Source organism: Recurvomyces mirabilis (genome assembly GCF_035927965.1).
Source record: "Recurvomyces mirabilis strain CCFEE 5264 chromosome Unknown scaffold_67, whole genome shotgun sequence".
Lineage (NCBI taxonomy): Eukaryota > Fungi > Ascomycota > Dothideomycetes > Mycosphaerellales > Teratosphaeriaceae > Recurvomyces > Recurvomyces mirabilis.
In genome coordinates, this window is record NW_027042001.1 from 1,180 (window position 1) to 8,629 (window position 7,450).

The following is a 7,450-nucleotide window of genomic DNA, read 5'->3' on the forward strand; positions in this document are numbered from 1 at the left end:
AGGACAAGCATACTTTCCGTTTATGTACGTACTATTTGTGTTCATATTAGTAAATAATCTAATAGGAATGGTTCCTTACAGTTTTGCTCCTACAAGTCATTTCATCTTGACTTTTTCACTAAGTTTTACAATAGTTTTAGGGGCAACTATTCTAGGATTAAGTAGACACGGATTAAAATTCTTCTCTCTTTTTGTACCATCTGGATGTCCTTTAGGTCTACTTCCCTTATTAGTTTTAATCGAATTTATCTCTTACTTAGCAAGAAATGTTTCATTAGGTCTAAGACTTGCAGCAAACATCTTGTCTGGTCACATGCTTCTGAATATCTTAAGTGGATTCACGTATAATATCATGAACTCAGGACTAGTCTTCTTTTTCTTAGGTTTATTTCCATTGGCATTCATAATAGCCTTTTCTGGTTTAGAACTGGGAATTGCCTTTATACAAGCCCAAGTGTTTGTAGTTTTATCTTGTTCTTACATTAAGGATGCGTTAGAATTACATTAAGCCTTTTACGTAAAGACAATAAAAAAAAATATATATGTGTATATATAACTGAATAAAAAAAAAGCTTAACTTAACGGTAAAGTATGTGACTTTTAATCATTGTAATATGAGTTCGAATCTCATAGCCCTTATATTTATTCTTTATTTTTTATAAGTATTATGAAATAAGATAACGCTTAATAACAAAAAATTTGAAGCTGACATTACAGTCTTATACCTTTAGTTTAAAAGTTCATTATCAACTTAATTCGTAAAACTTGGTTATTTTACAACCTAATATAGAGCATTTAACAGACACTTTCGTAATGGATAACGTTCCTATACGATTGTTATTTAAATTCTAGCCATGTAATACAAAAGATGCAGAAATATTATATTTTCCCTTCAATCTAATTTTTTTTCTAGGTATAAAAAAAAATAATAATAAATATCAGATATATTTAAGTCTGTATATTTTATTTAAAGGCTAAACTAAGATCGTGCATTTATCAAAGTGTGATGTTTTCTGAACTTACCTTAAATTACCGATTCATAAACATGTTATATTTTCCTACACTTATTTCAATAATTGAAGTCATCATTGTTGTGGTTCCAGCACTTTTAACTGTAGCTTTTGTGACGGTGGCCGAGAGAAAAACTATGGCAAGTATGCAAAGAAGACTAGGCCCCAATATTGTGGGGTATTATGGTCTTCTACAAGCATTTGCAGATGCGCTGAAGCTTCTTTTAAAAGAATATGTTTCACCTACACAAGCAAATCTTGTATTATTCTTTTTAGGTCCCATAATAACTTTAATTTTTTCATTATTAGGCTACGCTGTAATACCGTATGGTCCTGGACTTGCAATATGAGATTTTAACTTGGGTATATTGTATATGCTAGCAGTTTCTTCATTATCCACATATGGAATTTTACTGGCAGGATGATCTGCTAACTCAAAATATGCTTTTCTGGGTTCACTTAGAAGTACAGCACAGCTAATAAGTTATGAGTTGATTTTAAGTTCTGCAATATTGTTAGTAGTTTTGTTAACAGGAAGTTTAAACTTAACTGTAGATATAGAAACTCAAAGAGCCATTTGATTTATTATGCCATTATTCCCTATATTTGTTATATTTTTTATAGGTTCTGTAGCAGAAACTAACCGAGCTCCTTTTGATCTGGCCGAAGCAGAATCTGAACTAGTTAGTGGATTTATGACAGAACATGCTGCAGTTATATTTGTATTCTTCTTCTTAGCTGAATACGCAAGTATTGTACTTATTTGTATATTAAATAGTATACTTTTTCTGGGTGGTTACTTATTAGATTACACATTCATTTATTTTGCCTTACAAGGTACTTATGAAGGTCACATTCTAAATAGCGCTGTTTCATCATTATCTAGTCCTATTATTGAAGGTTTAATATACGGTCTAACTATAGGGAGTAAAGCCTGTATTATGATATTTGTATTTATTTGAGTAAGAGCCTCTTTTCCTAGAATACGTTTTGACCAACTAATGTCGTTTTCTTGAACAATACTACTACCTATTGTAATAGCGTTTATAGTGTTGATGCCATGTATCGTATATAGTTTTGACATAATTCCTAGTAATATTTCTCTATTATAAACATACTGCATATAAAAAAAATAAACCTCTTTCCGCTAATACGCTATTTTACGCTAAAAAAAAATGCTTATATCATTATTAATCTTATTACTTTTTTCAAACGCCTTAACATTAAGAAAAGACAAATCGATACTATTTTCCAGAGTTGTAATCCTAGGATTAATCTCCACTAGTTTTCTCGCATGAAATAACCTTTTTCTTAAACCCTTTTCAAATGGAATAGGTATTTATGGAGGTTTATTTAATGTAACAACCTTCACTCAAACCTTTAACATATTTATATTTACGATTAGTGCAATTATTCTTACACTAACCGCTTTCTATCCTAGAAAAGACAAATCTATACTATTTTCTATACTTGTGATAAAAATCACAATAATATACTCTATGTTAGAGTTATTTCTTGAGCCTCTTTTATACTTCATAATGACAAAAGATGTTACCATGAATAATTATATTTTTGATTTAAATCCACCTGTTCTTCATTTTGATGCTATGTTCTTGTCATGTTCATACATAGAATTGCCAGCATCAACAGGATCAGCAGTATTCACTCTGCACGATACACTAATACAATTAGTTTCTTCCTTTTCTAAGCACCTAGGTGCAAATAGTTTACATGTTTGTGCATGTACTGTTTTAGTAATACTTTTAATAGGTGCTGCATATATGGAAAAACCTAGTTCCTCTAATAAGACTATAGGTAAACATGGTTTACACACCGTTAAAAAAAAAATCCTTCGCTTAAACCTATAGATCTATTGTATGTATTGGTACAGCCATCTATTGAGATACAACCTGGGGAGTCTTCACATACAATAGGTTCGATTAATAGGAATACTAGACTCGTGGCCATCTTTGACAACAATAATAGGGATGTAGAGCCCATCAAGAACATTAATTTATCTCCGTATAGAAATAAAGCGAAAGTAAGAATAGGTGGTACATTAACTGCTTGTCATGTATTATCTAGACCTAGGACTTTTCTAGAAAGACCAGTACTAAACCTGCCTACTACATGATTTGTTTTGCACTCTGAGCAAGTCAAGAAGACAGGCGACGATTTGCTGGTGGTTGGAAAAAACACTATAAATCCTTCTAACCAGATTGTGTAAAGTAGTGTTGTTAGCAGTATAAGGGATATTATTAACTAAAGGTATCTTTCTAGCAAATTCAAAATTAAAAAAAAAAATAAATGAATTTATCATTGATACTCTTTTTAATAGGAGTTTTAGGTTTTGTTTTAAACAGAAAAAATATCATATTAATGCTAATTTCTATTGAAATAATGTTATTAGCTATAACATTTCTTATTTTACTTAGTTCACTTAGCTTTGATGATATATTGGGGCAAATTTATGCTATATATATTATATCAATAGCTGGGGCAGAGTCTGCCATAGGATTAGGAATTTTAGTTGCCTTCTATAGATTAAGAGGAAGTATAGCAATAGAATTCAAATAATGTATCTAGTTATAATATTATTACCACTATTAAGCTCAATATCATCAGGTTTTTTTGGAAGAAAAATAGGTGTGAGCGGATCTCATATAATAGCATGTACATCCGTAATAACGACAACAATTTTAGCTGTATTAGCCTTTTTAGAAGTAGGTTTAAATAGTATACCTGTTTCTGTTAAACTTTTCAGATGAATAGATTCAGAATCATTAAATGTACTCTGAAGTTTTAATTTTGACTCTCTAACAGTATCTATGTTAATACCTGTTCTTATTGTCTCTTCATTGGTTCATGTTTATTCTATAGGGTATATGAGTCATGATCCCCACAACCAAAGATTTTTCAGTTATTTAAGTCTTTTTACGTTTATGATGTTAATACTTGTAACAGCCGATAATTACTTACTTATGTTTGTCGGATGAGAAGGTGTAGGTGTCTGTTCTTATCTACTTGTAAGTTTCTGGTTCACTAGAATAGCAGCAAACCAAAGCTCTATATCTGCCTTTTTAACAAATAGAGTAGGGGATTGTTTCTTAACTATAGGTATGTTTGCCATGCTATGAGCATTTGGTAACTTAGACTACTCTACTGTATTTTCAGTGGCTCCGTTTATTAGCGACAACGTAATATTGATTGTTGGTGTCTGTCTATTGATAGGTGCAATGGCCAAAAGTTCTCAAATAGGATTACATGTGTGATTGCCTATGGCCATGGAAGGACCTACACCGGTATCTGCTTTAATACATGCAGCTACTATGGTTACTGCAGGAGTCTATCTGCTAATGCGTAGTTCCCCTTTAATAGAATACAGCAACACAGTCTTGTTGCTATGTCTGTGAATAGGAGCAATTACAACTATATTTAGTTCTTTAATAGGTTTGTTTCAACAAGATATTAAGAAAGTTATAGCATACTCAACCATGAGTCAGTTAGGTATGATGGTTATAGCAATAGGACTTTCTTCCTACAATATAGCTATATTCCATCTTGTAAATCATGCGTTTTATAAAGGTCTGTTATTCTTAGGTGCTGGAGCAGTTATACATGCTGTAGCAGACAACCAAGACTTCAGAAAATATGGAGGTTTAAAATCTTTCCTACCTTTAACTTATTCGGTTATGCTGATTGCTTCATTAAGTTTAGTTGCATTTCCTTTTATGACAGGATTTTATTCGAAAGATTTAATAATAGAATCCGCATATGGTCAATTCTGCTTTTCTAGTATAGTGGTGTATTTTATATCTACAATAGGTGCAATGTTTACTACACTCTATTCAGTAAAAGTTTTATATCTTACATTCTTAACCAACCCTAACGGTCCTATTGTTAATTACAAACATGCCCATGAAGGGGATATTTTCATGAGTATGCCTTTAATCATTTTAGCTCTATTTTCTATATTTTTTGGTTACATCACCAAAGATATATTTATAGGAATTGGTTCAAATTTTTTCGCAGATAATAGTATATTTATACATCCTTCTCATGAAATAATGATAGAAACTGAATTCGCTGTACCTGTTATGTTTAAAATTCTACCTTTAATATTAACTGTGGGGTTAAGCTTTATATCTATTATAATTTCAGAATTTATACCTAAAACATTAATTAATTTTAAGATGACAAGAACAGGATATAACATATATGGATTTTTCAACCAACGTTTTTTAGTTGAACTTTTCTATAACAAATATATAACAGATTTTGTGTTAAAATTAGGTGGGCAGACTACCAAAGTCATTGATAAAGGTTCCATAGAACTGGTTGGACCTTTTGGATTGGAAAAAGCATTACTTACGTTAAGTAGCAATATTTCAAACTTAGATACAGGAGTTGTTACTTCTTACGCACTATATATATTAGTAGGCTTAACATTCTACATGTTAATTCCGTATTTATATGCCATAGACAATAATTTATTAATCGTAGTGATATTTGCTTTATTATCCCTATCTAGAAAAATAAAATAAGCAAAAAGAAGAACAAAGATAAAAAAAAACTTAAAGTTTTAAGTTTATTTTTAAACACATATAAATTGTGATACTTACTGTGCATTGTAACTGCCAGTTAAAAAGTTCATTGTGCGGAACAGTTTAGTACTCATCTTGTTAATATATAACGATAAAATTCTTGGTATTTTACAGAAAACAATTTTTTCTTTAGTGAAAAGAAAATCTTTTGCTGAGTTTTGTTTTTAGTTTTATACATTAATATGCTGAAACTATCTTACTTGTATCCATAAAAAAAAAAGAATGAGTTAAACTTTAAACCAAGTGTTAGTTATGTACTTAAACGGTGTATTGGCAAACGGCTATAGGTTAATGGTAGACCGTTCGTCTTCCAAACGATGTGCACCGATTCGAATTCGGTTGGCCGTAAAACAAAATCCATTTAGTGCTAAGAGTTAATAACTTAATTGGTAAAGGACTTTCTTGTCGAGAAAGTAGATGTCGGATCGTGGCCGACTTAACTCGTTTTCTAAACCTAAATTCACTTATATCCCAAATGTATAATGCATTATCTATCATAGTGAATCTATGGTACAGGAAAAGTTGCTATAGGTAAGGCGAGATATTTGCTAAATATTGTGTTTTAACACCTGATGGTTCAAATCCATTCTTTTCCGAAAAAAACGTGAGCATAACATGTTAAGTGTGTAAAAAGAGTATAGTTTAATTGGCAAAACATGAAGCTTCAAACTTCAACTTATCAGTTCAAGTCTGGGTGCTCTTGGCTTAAATATAAAGGTTTCTTAACTTAATAGGTAAAGTGTATTTTTGATAAGAATATGTTCGACGTTCAAGTCGTCGAGAAATCAACAGTTAAACTAAAAATGGTTGACTCTACTTAATTAATTATATTGTGTTATATCGTTTAGAGAGAATTGGCTGAGCGGTTTAAGGCGGTGAGCTTGAAACTCATTTGATTTATATAATCACATCCGTTCAAATCGGATATTCTCTGCGTGAAAAGGTTAGGATCTTTTACTTAAACCAGTATATGCACGGGTTAGAGCCGGGTTGGTTAGGCGCCTCATTTGGGTTGAGGAAAAGTTATGTTCGAATCATAATAACCCGAATAGTATGAATATTTAATCTTCGTATTAATATTGTATTTGATATGTAATGTAATATTTGATCATTTACATGATCTTAAGTATATAAAGAAACTATTACGGATATGAGAGCTGTATATCATAGGACAAAGACGAATTAGGAAATTTCCTATAAATCCTTGGAAAAATCCAATTAGAAACGAAGTGAATTGAAATATCTTACTAGCTTCAGGAATAAAAATCAAATGAGATTCTGATAAGGTTAATTAAAAATTAACACAGAAAAGCCTTTAAAGTAAAATGGAAAATGATTCTGTTTGAATTTAGGGAAACCTTTCTCTAAGGCTAAATATGATATGCAAGCAACAGTGAACAAGTAGCGTGAGGGAAATATTTGAAATAGTAGTTTTATAAGCAGCTCAAGTGAAAAATAAATAAATAATGAGAGCGTACCTTTTGCATAATGGGTCAGCAAGTTAGTATTAGATGCGAGAAAAAGGGTTTGGCAAGTCTAAAATAATAATATGGCTATGATTAAGAGTTATGCTCTATTTCACAGCTTTAAATTAAAAAGTCTTTACTAAGTAACTCCCTTTTCCCAGATAAACCAATTATTAAATAATGAGTAAGTATCTAGTATTAGACCCGAAGCCTAGTGATCTTACCATGATCAGGGTTATAAAAGCCCGAATGGCTTATCGTTGTAAAGATATCCAAAGAATTGTGGTAAGTTAGTGAAAGACAAAACTGACTAGGATAGCTGGTTTTCTGCGAAACCTATATAAGTAGGTGGTTTAAATAACATCATAGC

At 31.1% G+C, this 7,450-nt stretch overlaps 3 non-coding genes across 3 annotated transcripts; all 3 read left to right on the forward strand.

Moving 5' to 3' along the window:
- Positions 1-567: 567 nt before the first annotated feature.
- On the forward strand, positions 568-645 carry LTS14_010952. The gene has a single exon. It is a non-coding gene; the product is annotated as a tRNA-Lys (tRNA).
- Positions 646-5,891: 5,246 nt separating this feature from the next.
- Positions 5,892-5,962, forward strand: LTS14_010953. The gene has a single exon. It is a non-coding gene; the product is annotated as a tRNA-Gly (tRNA).
- Positions 5,963-6,462: 500 nt separating this feature from the next.
- LTS14_010954 lies at positions 6,463-6,548 on the forward strand. The gene has a single exon. It is a non-coding gene; the product is annotated as a tRNA-Ser (tRNA).
- The last annotated feature ends 902 nt before the right edge of the window (positions 6,549-7,450 follow it).